Genomic DNA, 16,176 nt, shown 5'->3' with positions numbered 1-16,176 from the left:
GTCAAGAAGCCCTTACTGGGAAAAGGAAATAGACAAAAAGCAGCAAATCTGCACTAGAACACTACAACTGGACATCTGACATGTGGAGTGAGGGTTTATGGACTGATAAGTGTAAATTTGTAATTGGAATGATTTGGATCCTGAGAAGCAAAAATGCAACCAACTTCTATGACTGAACTTTGGAGGTGTGGAAAATGATCCCTGCAGATTCCTTTGGAAAACTAAAATCAAGTCTCCTGAAAAAATTATGTCATATTCATTGAGGCTTCTGTGTAATTGTTTCTTAAATATACTTTTTCTGCTTTTTTTCTTTGAAGCTGAAAAATGAATAACTTTAACTGGAAATATCTGATGCACAATACTGTACAAATAAAGAAGGTAGATATGCTATATTTTATGCATTTAATACACTATATTTTGTTACTAAAATACTTAAATCATTTAATAGGTTGTATGTAGTATAGAAGGTTTGTACTGTTATTGGATGAGGGAGTGAGGTTAGGATAAATCAATCCTCACTGGCCAACTTTGGGCAGCCATGCGCTAAACAAATGACAGGACTGAACAAAAAAGAAGAAAATCATGTGTGGGCCAAACATTTATTTAAAAAAAAACTTTAAAGCAATGGCTCTACTTAATAGTGGATGCTAAATACTGTCATGTTTTTCAGGAAAAAGGATCTTATATTGAATACACTGGTGGTAGTAGTGGTAGTAGTAGTAATGCCAGCAAATGCCAATAAGGTGCCAAGATCACCAGAACAAATGTCGTTACAGAAAATGCATTACATCCTTGTAAGATTGGAAGGAAAAGAGTACAAAAGTGTTCAACCTTCACTTTCCCCACATTACTCATTAAAGATGTGCATGATCTGAAAATCTTAGTGGCAGTTTTTGGTAAAAATAATTAAATGTCTGAAGAGCTTCTCTGTGTAACTAAAGAACATACACACGCAGATGAAAACTGAGTTTGCATTTTGCTTGAAATGTTCTTTATTTCAATATAAATGAGCTGGATAATGTTAATTCACAGCATTATGAGCAAGTGAAACAGATGAAATAAAATCTCATCAGTTTTAGAGTGTAGAGATACACAGTTACAGTTGTAGGCAAAAGTTTGGTCATCTGCGGTCAAATTAGATGTTTTGTTGATTAAAGTTTAAATGACTTGGCGCCTCCTCTACTTAAATATGACATTTTTTTCCTGCAAGTTTTACTGCATATGTAGTTTAACATATTTGGACAAAACAAAACAAAAATATTAAATGTGCCATAACTTTTGCGCAGGGCACATTTTAAGTGTTATTTCTTTCTAATACGTTAAATTTAGCAAATAAACAGCAATGGTGCATTAAAATGTGTAGACGTGTGTTCTCTGAATGTGTTCATTTTAGGACTTAGAACCAAACTTTTGCACATAATAGTATATATTAACTTTGACATGAAAATGCAAGACCAATGTATTGGCAGAAAATAGTGGGAATTGCTATCCTGCAAATTTACCAGTGTCAGTCCGTTATCCAGTATTTCCTGAAACATTTAAAATACAAATTATCTGATCTATAACATTACGTACAGAAAATTTCTTGTGCAGTATATGAAGTTGTACAGTACTAAAACTGAAACTTGTTAACTGTAATAAAAATAAAAGATGACAGTTTTCTTATACATGAGATCTAATCTAATCAAAATTATAATGTCCACTGCAAAAGTTGCTAAAACAAAATAGAATTACTGAGAAAAAAAACTTTAATTTCTCTTTTTCAGGGCATGAAAACTGAGTTTAGAAGTGGATCCCTTTTATGTTCATCTGTCCTTAAGGCAAAGCTGAGCTCAGCTACTGCTCTGTTAACTGTGTTGTGCTCTTATCAAATAGGTTCATCATAGCATTCATTATAATACTAAAAACTAAAACTGAAAATAACAATTGAAATAAAACTTGTACTTTTCGGAAAATAAAAACAAAAGGGTTTTATTGGTTGTGATTTGAAGACATCTGATGTAGGAGCTACTGTCAGCAATAAAGAAATGAAAGACAGGAAAAAAAAACTTCTAAATGGTTCATTAACATAAATCTCAGAAAGTGGAATATAAACATTAACCTCTGTACTTATGTCAGAATTTGCTGATGGCCAAGCTGAATATGAACCGTGGCACTCTGATAAATGATGGAGTGATTATGGAGAGCCAGGACATGTATGGAGACTGACTGAGAAGGAATTTCCAAGAGGTATAATCCACTACTCTGCGACCTTGAAGAGAAACAGAGAAAGACAATTTTAGGATGGGGTGTCTCACTTAAATGTAATTTATTTCTTATACAAAATTAACGAAATGAACACATAATACATTGAATTACCGTCAACATCTTTTAATCCATAGCGCCGTGCAAGATCACACGTGAACAGCACTTTCCCAGTCAGTGACATCAGGTTTTTGTCTGTTTAACCAGAAGAACACAGAGGTAGTGAGTCGTGTAGTGTGTAAAGAGAACATACTGCAGAAAGATAATAAAAAACTGCCACAATGAGATGAAATTGGTTATTTTTATTGTATATTCTTAAAATTTGTGTTTCAGATTAAAAGACGAGCAAAATGTCAGCTTTTACTTTTGAGCAGTGTATCAAACAACATAAACCCTATGGGGGAAAATGTCAAATGTTGTGTTTACTTATTTAACTTTAGCTGAGCATAAATATTAAAGTTAGTATTTGGTCCCAGTACCTTTTCATGCAAAAAAGTGTCTCAAGTCTGGGATCCACTGACATCACCAACTTAATTTGGAGTGCTTTGCCTCTTTTCAGTTTGGTATTTTAGGGGGGTGTTCTGACTTTAGTTTCCTCTTTAACACTGGAAATACATTGTCAATTGGGTTTAAACCCAGAAACCGGCTTTAACCTTCAAGATTTTTTCTGATAAATTCCTTGGTTTAGTTTATGTTTAGAGTTGATTCTGCTGCTACCACCACCACTTACATTATCGATGAAGACCAGTAAGACAGTTCTTGAAGCAGCCATGCATGCCCAAGCCAAACACTACCTACACTATGAACACGTCACAGAAGAAGTGCTGTGCTTTGGATTATTTAAAATCCTGCTGTTTCTCTTAATCTTTGTGCTTCTTTATTAATTCCAGTCTGTCCCTTCTCTTCTTAGTGCTGATGAGTGTTGCATCTTGTAGTATAGCTTCTGTATTCCTACTCTTGAAGTTTTCTGCAAATAGTGAGCAATAACACTTTCACCACTGCACTCTGTTAACCCCCTTTTAATCCTCTGGACAGTATTTTGGGAGTTTCCTTCAGAGTTTTAGCAATGTTTCTTTCCTCAGCTACTGTGGCCTAATAATTGCAAATTGCTTACAGCTCCAGCAGTTTCTTTATTTTTCAAAATATTCTGTACTGTTGTTTTTTGGTTTTGAAAGTAGTTCTGCAGTAGTTCTGACAGTTATTTGCTTTAATCTTAGTGCCGTTTGTCTTAATATTGCTTTTCCATTACGGTCAATTCTGAAGTTTTCATATTGCTTTGTAGATTTTGTACCTTTCACATCAAACAAGGCCCTTAGTTCAAATTCTAGTGTCTACAACTAACCCAACACATTCACAGCTCTTTTATGTGTTTACTGCTGAGGGAATATGAGACACATGAGCAATCAGAATCACCCACCATTTATTTGTCCCAATATTTATGCTTAGCTAACACTGGTGGCGTAGACAAAACGAATGACAAAAATATTTACGTTGTATGGAAAACAGAAATAAATTCTTCTTCTTCTTTCGGCTGCTCCCTTTAGGTGTCGCCACAGCGGATCATCTGCCTCCATCTTGCCCTATCCATTGCCTCCTCTACCTTCACTACATCCATAAACATTCTCTGAGGTCTACCTCTTCTCATTCTACCCGGCAGCTCCATCTCCAACATTCTTTGCCCAATATATCCACTATTCCTCCTCAACACATGTCCAAACCATCTCAACCTGGCCTCTCTGGCTTTATCTCCAAACTGCTCCACCTTCACTGTCCCTCTGATCTGCTCATTTCTAATCTTGTCCATCCTTGTCACTCCCAACGAAAATCTCAGCATCTTCATCTCTGCCACTTCCAGCTCAGCCTCCTGTCTTTTAGACAGAGCCACAGTCTCCAAACCATACGTCATAGCAGGACGCACTACTGTCTTGTAAACCTTCCCTTTCACTCTTGCTGCTATCCTTCTGTCACACATCAGCCCTGACATCCGTCTCCACCCACTCCATCCTGCCTGCACCCTCTTCCTCACCTATTTTTTGCACTGTCCATTGCTCTGGATCGTTGACCCAAGATATTTGAAGTCATCCACTTTTACAACCTCTGCTCCTTGCATCTTCACCTTTCCACCTGCCTCCTTCTCATTCACACACATGTATTCCGTCTTATCTCTACTGACCTTCATTCCTGTCCTCTCCAGTGCAAACCTCCACCTCTCCAGATTCTCTTCCACCTGCTCTCTACTCTCACCACATATTACAATGTCATCTGCAAACATCATGGTCCATGAAGCCTCCTGCCTGACCTCATCTGTCAACCTGTCCATCACCATTGAAAACAAGAAGGGGATCAAAGCTGATCCCTGATGTAACCCTACCGTCACCTTGAAACCATTTGTCACTCCAACTGCACACCTCACCACTGTCTCACCATCCTCATACATGTCCTGCACCACCCTAACATACTTTTCAGCTACACCTGACTTCCTCATACAGTACCACAGTTCCTGTCTTGGCACCCTATCATATGCCTTCTCTAGATCCACAAAGACACAATGTAGCTCCTTCTGACCTTCTCTGTACTTCTCTACCAACACTCTCAACGCAAAAATTGCACCTGTGGTACTCTTTCTGGACATGAAACCAAACTGCTGCTCACTGATCTGAACCTCTCGCCTTAGCCTTGCTTCAACAACTCTTTCCCATACCTTCATGGTGCGGCTCATCACCTTTATACCTCTGTAGTTACTGCAGCTCTGCACATCACCCTTGTTCTTAAAAATGGGGACCAGTACACTGCTTCTCCACTCATCAGGCATCCTCTCACTCTGCAGGATTTCACTCTGCAACCATCCTTGTCCTTCAGCTTCCACCATCTAATCTTTGGCTCTGTCTTCAGTCTCTTCCTCTTCTTTGTTTCTAATCTCATTCTACAGACAACCACCCTATGCTGCCTTGCTACACTTTCCCCTGGTACCACTTTACAATCTCCAATCACCTTTAGGTGGCATCTCCTGCTAAGGATATAATCCACCTGTGTGCACCTCCCTCCACTCTTGTATGTCACCTTGTGTTTTTCCCTCTTCTGAAAATACGTGGTCACCACAACCATTTCCATTCTCTTTGCAAAATCTACAACCATCTGACCTTCCACATTTCTGTCTTTCACACCATACATACCCAGCACCTCTTCATCCCCTCTGTTCCCTTCACCAACATGTCCATTGAAGTCTGCACCAATCAGTGTCTCCTCTCTAGGAACACCATCTACCACTTCATCCATCTTACTCCAAAATTCCTCTTTCTCCTCTAACTGACAACCAACCTGTGGTGCATATGAACAGACCACATTCAAAATCACACCATCAACCTCCAAATTCAGGCTCATAATCCTGTCTGACACTCTCTTTACATCCAGAACACTTTTCACAAGCTGTTCCTTTAGGATTATCCCTACTCCATTTCTCTTCCTCTCTACACCATGATAGAACAGTTTGAATCCACCTCCAATGTTCCTCGCCTTGCTTCCTTTCCATCTGGTCTCCTGAACACACAGAATATCTACCTTCCTTCTCTCCATCATGTCTGCAAGCTCTCTGCCTTTACCAGTCATTGCCCCTATGTTCAGAGTCCCTACTCTAACCTCCACACTCCTGCCTTTCCTTCTCTCTCACTGCCTTCTAACCCGCCTTCCTCCTCTCCTCTTTGATGGTCTCCGACCTACAGTAGTCCAATTTCCACCAGCACCCTGCTGGTCAACAGCACCGGAGGTCATTGTTAACCCGGGCCTCGACCGATCCGGTATGGCAATCATATTTGTGATCCGCATGATAGTTTTGGCACAAGTTTTACGCCGGGTGCCCTTCCTGACGCAACCCTCACCATTTATCCGGGCTTGGGACCGGCACCAGAAGTACACAAAGTACACCCCTAATGACTGGTTTGAAAACAGAAATAAATTAAAAGCGATAATAAAGGCTGACATTCTTTGCTTTAGTCTTATGCTCATGATGTTTTGATCTGGAATCTAATATTCTAAACAAGCAATTTGACCTCATTATCTCAATATCTTTGCTTCTTAATGTACTTACATGACTATATTTTTAAGCAGTTTAAATAAAGCCCTACCTTTGGCAAGTTCAACAATGCATTTTCCACTCAGCTCTGTTGTCTCCCCAGTGTTGTACACATCCTTCAACTAGAAGATTAGCAACAGATATATACTGTATTAGGTAATATAGCGAGAACTTCAAGCACAAAGACTTCAACTGGCGCAGGAAAGTAGCATCTGCATTTAGATCAATGGGAAAGACATCAGAAAATAGTGTTGGAACATTGTACATTTACAGCATTTGGCAGACGTTCTTATCCAGAGCGACTTACAGTTCGATCATTTTACACAAGTAGGCGAAGGTGGTGTTAGGAGTCTTGCCCAAGGACTCTTATTGGTATAGGGTAGGGTGCTTGTTCAGGGAGGGATTAAACCCCAGTATACAGTGTAGAAGGCAGACTACACTATACCAACCAAATTGTAGTAGAAAGGATGTTTTCAATGACTGTGATTCTCCTGCATTAGTACGATATGTAAGGAAAAACAGAAGAGCAGCTGTTCCACAGGTCAATGCAGGACCGTGATCAGACAGCCAGCAAGAACCGTCCATTAACAACAGTAAATAGAGGGAATTACAGTAGAATTGCAGTGTGTAAACCCCTCATTACAAAGATGAATGACCATTCAAGAGTTTAGTGGTGCAGAAACTGTGGGCACAGATCTACAGAGATGTGAGAAAAAAATAGTCGTCCTTTACCATATTCTCCATAAGTGGGCAAGTGCAAGTGTGGTGATCACCAAGAGAGCGGAACAAGCCTGAATGCTTAATAAAGTGAAGAATTCTGGCGGCTCTTTTAAGCTGCGGCAGACATTTTGCTGGCAGGGTTTGGGTCCTTTTGTCCCCGTAGAGGAAAGGGTCACTGCAAATCAATCCAAAGTTATATGATGAAGCATTTCTGTCTTGATGAGAGTGGTCACTTCCAGGATGGCAGTGCCCCCATCTACTGTAGGTCCTATTCTATGGCCTTCACTGTCACCAGATCTTACTGGAATTGAACACCTATGGAAGATTTTGGGCCACAACACTTTCTTTCATCAAAACACTGAGTGAGGGATTCAAGATTCAAGAGTTTTGTCATATGCACAGCAGAACAGACAGTTACACTGTACAATGAAATTCTTACTTTGCTGTTCCTCCATTCATCAAATATAATCTTAAGAGAATAAAAAAAAGAAAATGTAAGAATATCTCTAAAAATAGTAGTAAAAAGTACAAGTAAAAATGTACAGTATGAAAGTTGAAATAAAATTAAAGTTACACATGCGTATGGGCATATGTGCAAATATGTAGAGCAGCTGTTCATAAAGTGCATCAAGTAACAGAAGTAAACAGTAGTGTTCTGTGCAGGTAATAGATGTTAACAGTATTGTTCTAACAGCAGCAGTACAGTGTAGGTAAGGTGCAGTTATTGAGTGCAAGGTTAAACCAGTTCAGAGTGGGAGGGGGGGGGGGGGGGGGGGGGGGGTAGTAAGTGAGGTGTTCACCAGCCTGATAAACTGAATAGAAACTGTTGGTCAGTCTTGTAGTTATGGACTTCACACTCCTGTAACGTCTGCCTGAAGGTAGGAGTGTGAAGAGTCTGTGCTGGGGGTGTGTACTGTCCCTCATGATTTTGTGGGCCCTCCTGATGACCCTGGCATGATAAATGTCCTGTAGTGAGGGGAAGGCTGCTCCTGAGATGGACTGTGCAGTTTTGGGCAAACCCTGAGTGCACGCCTGGGGATGGGGGAGGGCCGGCTGCTCTCCGTGGGTTTATTCTCTTCAAGGTCCTGCACACATCCACTGATGTCACAGCGAATGATGTGTTCTGTATGGCCATAATGTCTCTTGGTCGGCCAGGGTTGAGGGCCTCATTTGGAAGAACAGTGTTCCATACATCCAGTGAAAGTTCCACAGAATTTATGCCAAGGAGCGCCTAAGCTGTTCCGGTGGCTCATAGTGGCCTAAGACATTTACTAAGACGTTTATGTTGGTTTTTCCTTTGTAACTAATCTGTAGGTCTCAGTATTTGAGTAATGCTCACTATGGAGAATTGGCTAAACACTCACTGTACTTACTGTGCTGAAACCATTTCTCCTGAGCAACTCACTTTAAAATGAATGCCGTAATTATAAGTATAGTGGTCACAACTGAAGTGGCAACTTTTGTAGGTGAAGTGCCTTGATTTGAGCTCTTTCTTTCAGTCATATTAATAGCAGTAATAGAAATATACCACTAGAGGGCCTATACAGACAACAATCATTGCTAGTGCAGCAAATACTGTCATTATAAACAACATCTCTTCTTGACAATGAAATATAGAGTGCGGCTCAAATCCTACCTCAGCTTTTACTAAAGGATGATGGCTGTGATTACAAGGGTAGTTTGAGCTTTGTATAATTATAATAACTTACCTTTTGGTCGAAACCTGGAGGCTTTTCTTTCTCAATTATATGCTGGGAAACTAGCTCAGTCTGTACGGCCCCTGGCCAGAGGCTTACAGACGCCACCCCTCTGCTCTTCATCTCTACTGCAGTATCTGCAGCTAGTCTGTCACACTGGGAGAATAAGCACAGACAATAAGGGACATCTCTTTGACACCTGCCAGCTAACTGACAGCAATAAAAATCTATAGATATGTAAGTTGTAAGTGTTAGAAAGTTGAAACAGCCATTCTAAGTGACTCACCGCAGGCTTTGCCAACCCCATAGGGCACGTTAAAAAGATACCGTAAGCCTCCCGTAGATGATATAGTAACTATTAGGCCCTTTCCATGTGCTACCATCAAACAGGCAGCATACACACAGCAGAAATAGTGTCCTCTGCAGAAGACAGGCATTTAATAGCATTACTGAGAGCGTCTATGGTTATTTTTACAAATAGTTAATTGAATGGTTCATCGAAAAACTGAATGCACACAACTTTACACTTACCCAAGATGTAATTGATCAATAAAGACGTTTGGTGTCCAAATTTTGCTTCTTTAGCTTAGCACTAGAGCTATGAGGTTAATGCTGCTAACAAACACTAGAATTCAGTAGTCACCCAAATCTTGTCTAAACCTCTCTCAACTCACACCTCTTCCAAGTCTTCATTAAGGTCACGCAACATACTTGTCATTAATGTAGTTTGGTATGACTTACTGTGAACAATAAAAACTAACAAAACTTCACTGTGCAGTACACAACAGGTGTTGTCTGCTACAGATTATGTTGTGCATTTCTGTATGTTTCTACATTTAAATATGTCATCAGTTATTTATAAAAAAGGATTAACAAAAATCCCAAGTGTAATCCATAGCATCCACATGCAGGCTTGATATGTGCACACCAAGTGGAGTCTTAAATAGCTTCTACCATCGTTTGGTCATGTTTTTGTTTACTTTTGTCACTTACAGTAAATCATACTATGTCCTAAACCAAACTGGCAAGTCTGCATGACCTTAATGAAGACCTGGATGTGAGTTGGTAATGTACTTTCATGCAGATAATACCATTATTAAATTAGATTAGATTGGATTCAGCTTTTTTAAAAATGCAGTTATCTATTGTTCTGCTACATCACCAGCAGAGGCTTTACCTATTGGTGATATTTTTTATATGCATTAAAATGCTTTAAATACAATGTTGCACTCACTGGACTCATCGTTTTGTTTTAAGATTTATACCAGGTACTAGATAATAAACTCATCACTGTGAACTCTCTGTCATGGTACATTCTTATCAACAAATATGTCATGGTACAGTTTACATTCTAACAGTTATATTCAGTTTCTATAATACAGTCTGAATATAGAAAGGCAGTTTTGATTTGCAGTACTTCTGGATCTTCTGTAGTTTGTTTGTAGCGTTAGTCTTGTAGCTCTAGTGTTAAACTAAATAAGAAAATCTGGAAACCAAACATGTCCTATCTGATCGACTACATCTGGGGTCTGTGTAAAAAAATTATTGCGTTGGAGTTTTCATTGAACCGTTCTTTTAGCTCAAACAGTGCAATCTGCTTGCAGAAACAATGAAACTGCCACTAAAACTGCTAGTAATGATACAGTAGGAGTTCACATGCTCGCTACCTGAGGCCAGTATTGTTGGTGTCATCCCAAATAATAGGCTCTATCTCCCAGAAGCTGTTTTCCATGTTGTCAAAAATTGCCTATAAAAACATAAAGATATATATAGAGTGAATCCGTACAACAGTCTTTTGTGACATATACATCTGTTGTGTAACTAACCTGCACACCAGAATACACGTTGTTCACAAGGATGTCCAGTCTTCCGTTTTGCTCACGCTGAACTCTTTCAAACAGCTCCTTAATTTCTTCATCTTTTGTTGAGTCACAGATCACCGGCAAACATCGGCCACCTCTTTCATTCACCTGTAGTTATGTGCATACATAAGTAAATCTAGTAGCTACTTTGTGGTTATTTTTGTCATAAAATCTAAATAACATAACTTGAACAGATGAATTCTATAATTTACCAAACTCTTTATAAAATTTGACAAAGCTTCATGCTCAGAGACATCTCTATTTTTCAAGAGACTTTCCTTCAGTTTTTCAAAGAAAAGTTATATTTTTCAACACCTTTAAAGTTCAGTCTTAGAAGTTGGTTAGATTAGCTGTTTCTCTCTAGTTAAGTTAAAACAAGTTAAAAATTGGAACAAGGCCTTAGACTCCCAGCCATGGATAGCAGTGGCTTCAATCTTTTTACATTATTTCCTTTTACCTTTTCTCTCTAAATTGCCTGGCCTTGTTCATGTTAAATAGAGAAACATGTTCACATGTTTGTTTATTCACTTCAAGTGATACAATACAGAAGATTTTTTACTATAAATATCAACCATTGTAAACAGATCAAGCCACTGCTCGTACAAGGAATTACTGTATGCAAGGGAGGAGGCTGAAAACCAGTACTGGCTTGCCATGATCTTTGGGCCCTTAGGCAGCACTGCATTCGAAATAGACATGGTTCATATAGTGGAAATCACAGACAAGGCCTCCTCCAGACTAAAGACCACCTGGCTTGTTATCAGCACACAGCTTCATAAGTCAGCATCCATGATGATATGGGGCTGCATTAGTGCACATGGCATGGGTGACTTTAGACATCTGTGAAGGCAACATTAATGCTGAATGACATATACAAGTTTTGGCAAAATATTCTGCCATCCAGACGACGTCTTTTGCAGGGAAGGCTGTGGTTACTTCATCAAGACAATGCCAGACCACATTTTGTACATATAACAACAGCATGGCTCCATAGTAAAAGGGTCCAAGAGCTAAACTGGCCTGCCTGCAGCCCAGACCTGTCACCCATTGAAAACATTTGGTGCATTATGAACAGAAAATATGACAAATGAGACTGAGACCCCAAACTGTTGAGCATCCTATATCAAGCAAGAATGGGAAAACATTTCACTTTCAAGATTACAGCAGTTGGTCTCCTCAGTTCTCAAAGACTTGTAGAATGCTTGTTGTTAGAGAAAGAGGTGGTGCAACACAGTGGTAAATATGCCCCGTCACAACTTTTTTGGAATGTGTGGAAGGTGTCATTCAGAATGAGCATAATTTTCTTAAATTTCTCAGTTTCAACATTTGATTTGTTGTCATTGTACTATTTTTAGTCAAAAACCAGTCATTGGGGTGTACTTTGTGTACTTCTGGTGCCGGTCCCAAGCCCAGATAAATGGTGAGGGTTGCGTCAGGAAGGGCATCCGGCGTAAAACTTGTGCCAAAACTATCATGCGGTTCACAAATATGATTGCCATACCAGATCGGTCGAGGCCCCGGTTAACAACGATCGCCTCCGGTGCTGTTGACCAGCAGGGTGCCGGGTGGAAATTGGACTACTGTAGGTCGGAGACCATCAAAGAGGAGAGGAGGAAGGCAGGTTAGAAGGCAGCGAGAGAGAAGGAAAGGCAGGAGTGTGGAGGTTAGAGTAGGGACTCTGAACATAGGGACAATGACTGGTAAAGGCAGAGAGCTTGCAGACATGATGGAGAGAAGGAAGGTAGATATTCTGTGTGTTCAGGAGACCAGATGGAAAGGAAGCAAGGCCAAGAACATTGGAGGTGGATTCAAACTGTTCTATCATGGTGTAGAGAGGAAGAGAAATGGAGTAGGGATAATCCTAAAGGAACAGCTTGGGAAGTGTTCTGGATGTAAAGAGAGTGCCAGACAGGATCATGAGCCTGAAGTTAGAGGTTGATGGTGTAATTTTGAATGTGGTCAGTTCATATGCACCACAGGTTGGTTGTCAGTTAGAGGAGAAAAAGGAATTTTGGAGTAAGATGGATGAAGTGGTAGATGGTGTCCCTAGAGAGGAGAGATTAGTGATTGGTGCAGACTTCAATGGACATGTTGGTGAAGGGAACAGAGGGGATTAAGAAGTGCTGGGTATGTACAGTGTGAAAGACAGAAATGTGGAAGGTCAGATGGTTGTAGATTTTGCAAAGAGAATGGAAATGGCTGTGGTGACCACGTATTTTCAGAAGAGGGAAGAACACAGGGTGACATACAAGAGTGGAGGGAGGTGGACACAGGTGGATTATATGCTTAGGAGGAGATGCCACCTAAAGGAGATTGGAGATTGTAAAGTGGTGCCAGGGGAAAGTGTAGCAAGGCAGCATAGGGTGGTTGTCTGTAGAATGAGATTAGAAACAAAGAAGGGGGAAGAGAGTGAAGACAGAGCAAAAGATTAGATGGTGGAAGCTGAAGGACGAGGATGGTTGCAGGCAGTTCAGGGAAAAATTGCAACAGGTCTTTGGGGGCAGTGAGGAGCTACCTGAGGACTGGGAAAATACAGCTAAGGTGGTGAGAGAAACTGGCAAAAATGTGTTGGGTGTTTCCTCTGGTCAGAGGAAAGAAGACAAGGAAAGTTGATGGTGGAATGAGGAAGTTCAGGAGAGTATTCAGAAGAAGAAGGCAGCTAAGAAAAAGTGGGATAGCCAGAGAGATGAAGGAAGTAGGCAGGATTACTGTGAGGCTAGTCGCATAGCGAAAAGAATGGTGGCAAAGGCAAAGGCTCAGGCCTATGATGAGCTGTATGAGAGGCTGGACAGTAAAGAAGTAGTAAAGGACTTGTATCGTTTGGTTAACCAGAGAGATAGAGCTGGAAAGGATGTACAGCAGGTTAGGCTGATAAAGGATAGAGAGGGAAATGTACTAGTGAGTGAACAGAGAGTGTTGAGTAGATGGAAGGAGTACTTTGAAGAACTAATGAATGAGGAAATGAGAGAGAGAGGAGGACAACGGGGGAGAGATAGTGGATCAGGAAGTGCAGAGAATTAGTAAGGTGGAAGTGAGGGCAGCTTTAGAAAGGATGAAGAATGGAAAGGCAGTTGGTCCAGATGACATACCTGTGGAGGTATGGAGATGTTTAGGAGAGAAGGTAGTGGACCTTTTAACCAGGTTGTTTAACAAAATCCTGGAGAGTGAGAGGATGCCTGATGAGTGGAGAAGCAGTGTACTGGTCCCCATTTTTAAGAACAAGGGTGAGCTCAGTGAGCAGCAGTTTGGTTTCATGCCCAGAAAGAGTACCACAGATGCAATTTTTGCATTGAGAGTGTTGGTAGAGAAGTACAGAGAAGGTCAGAAGGAGCTACATTGTGTCTTTGTGGATCTAGAGATGGCATATGATAGGGTGCCAAGAGAGAAACTGTGGTACTGTATGAGGAAGTCAGATGTAGCTGAAAAGTATGTTAGGGTGGTGCAGGACAAGTATAAGGATAGTGAGACAGTGGTGAGGTGTGCAGTTGGAGTGACAAATGGTTTCAAGGTGAAGGTAGGGTTACATCAGGGATCAGCTTTGAGCCCCTTCTTGTTTTCAATGGTGATGGACAGGTTGACAGGTGAGGTCAGGCAGGAGGCTCCATGGCCCATGATGTTTGCAGATGACATTGTAATATGTGGTGAGAGTAGAGAGCAGGTGGAAGAGAATCTGGAGAGGTGGAGGTTTGCACTGGAGAGGAGAGGAATGAAGGTCAGTAGAGATAAGACGGAATACATGTGTGTGAATGAGAGGGAGGCAGGTGGAAAGGTGAAGATGCAAGGAGTAGAGGTCGTAAAGGTGGATGACTTCAAATATCTTGGGTCAACCATCCAGAGCAATGGACAGTGTAGAAAAGAGGTGAAGAAGAGGGTGCAGGCAGGATGGAGTGGGTGGAGACGGGTGTCAGGGCTGATGTTTGACGGAAGGATAGCAGCAAGAGTGAAAGGGAAGGTTTACAAGACAGCAGTGCGTCCTGCTATGATGTATGGTTTGGAGACTGGCTCTGTCTAAAAGACAGGAGGCTGAGCTGGAGGTGGCGGAGATGAAGATGCTGAGATTATCATTGGGAGTGACAAGGATGGACAAGATTAGAAATGAGCAGATCAGAGGGACAGTGAAGGTGGAGCAGTTTGGAGATAAAGCCAGAGAGGCCAGGTTGAGATGGTTTGGACATGTGATGAGGAGGAATAGTGGATATATTGGTCAAAGAATGTTGGAGATGGAGCTGCCGGGCAGAAGGAGAAGAGGTAGACCTCAGAGAAGGTTTATGGATGTAGTGAAGGTGGACATGGAGATGGTTGGTGTAAAAGTAGAGGAGGCAGTGGATAGGGCAAGATGGAGGCAGATGATCCACTGTGGCGACCCCTAAAGGGAGCAGCCGAAAGAAGAAGAAGTACTATTTTTAGTTAAATATATGGTTTACATGATTTGCATATCATAGCGTTGTACTTTTATTTACATTTTTGCACAGCGTCCCAACTTTTTTAGAAATCCTACAATTAGGTCTCCTACAATTAGGCAGCATGTTTATACTTGTTTCATGTAATACCTTTCTGTGAGATAGAAATATTTAATGCTTCAGGCATGTGGTTCATATCACTATGCTGTTCACTATTCATTCTGATTCATTAATGAACACAGCATTTCAAATCAAACCACTTGGAATGACTTTGTTCACATTTTAACCATTTATTTAAAAAATAAATGTAAATTAAAGCTGCAGTAGTGTCCGCACACATCTGCCTCCATTCCTACAGTCAGCAGTGAGATAGTAGGGACAACAATGTCAGCCTTCCTAGTTAGTGTTATATTTGTCAAAATTAAGTAACAATCAGAGTTAATAGCACAAACATCTATTTCTTAAAGGGCAAGATTTTCTCCACAAATAGACACCATGTTGAGCGTTACAAGCTTTCTCTTTCATATTTCCACCAGTTATCTGTCTCCTCCTTTATATACTCACCTCAGCTGCAGTTTGCTCTAGGGTCTTCATCTGTCTACCAGTGATGTAGACAGTAGCCCCCTGCTTCAGACAGCTGTAATGCAATACCTCTTCCAATTCCTCAAGAAGCACCAATCACCACACACACCCAGCCAGAGAGCGCCATCTGACAAACACAAATGTTGTCGTCGAAAAGGAAAAAAGAATTATCCATCCATCCATCCATCCATCCATTTTCTAAGCCGCTTCTAATCTCTAATTGCTACCAGAAGTAATTTTGGTCTGGTTCCTACTGGCTCAATTACAAAGTTGCATCTTTGTTCATGCGTGAAATTCTTTAGTAGACAATAATGAGGTAAACTGGCCACCCCCACCTGCACAAACTGTCTGTCGACCGGAAGTAATTATCGCATTTTCCACCAAATCTGTAGTCCTCATGTTGAGTTACAACAACAAATTGCTGTTGTCGGAAGAAAACCTTCAAAATGGTTACTTTACAGGAGAAAGAAAAAACCTATATTATTTTTAATGTAGGTCAATGGAACCAGACTTTGTGGGTCATTTCTTTTATTCTTTTCATCATAAAATTTACATACAATGTAAAGGGTAACAGGTATTTTCAAATTATGCCAAAAACTGAA

General features: G+C 40.7%; 1 pseudogene; it reads right to left on the bottom strand.

Moving 5' to 3' along the window:
* Positions 1-1,180: 1,180 nt before the first annotated feature.
* LOC108438954 lies at positions 1,181-15,701 on the bottom strand (annotated as a pseudogene).
* Between the last annotated feature and the right edge of the window lie 475 nt (positions 15,702-16,176).

The sequence above is a fragment of the Pygocentrus nattereri genome, chromosome 2 (assembly GCF_015220715.1).
Source record: "Pygocentrus nattereri isolate fPygNat1 chromosome 2, fPygNat1.pri, whole genome shotgun sequence".
Lineage (NCBI taxonomy): Eukaryota > Metazoa > Chordata > Actinopteri > Characiformes > Serrasalmidae > Pygocentrus > Pygocentrus nattereri.
This window is presented reverse-complemented; position numbering and strand designations above follow the sequence as displayed.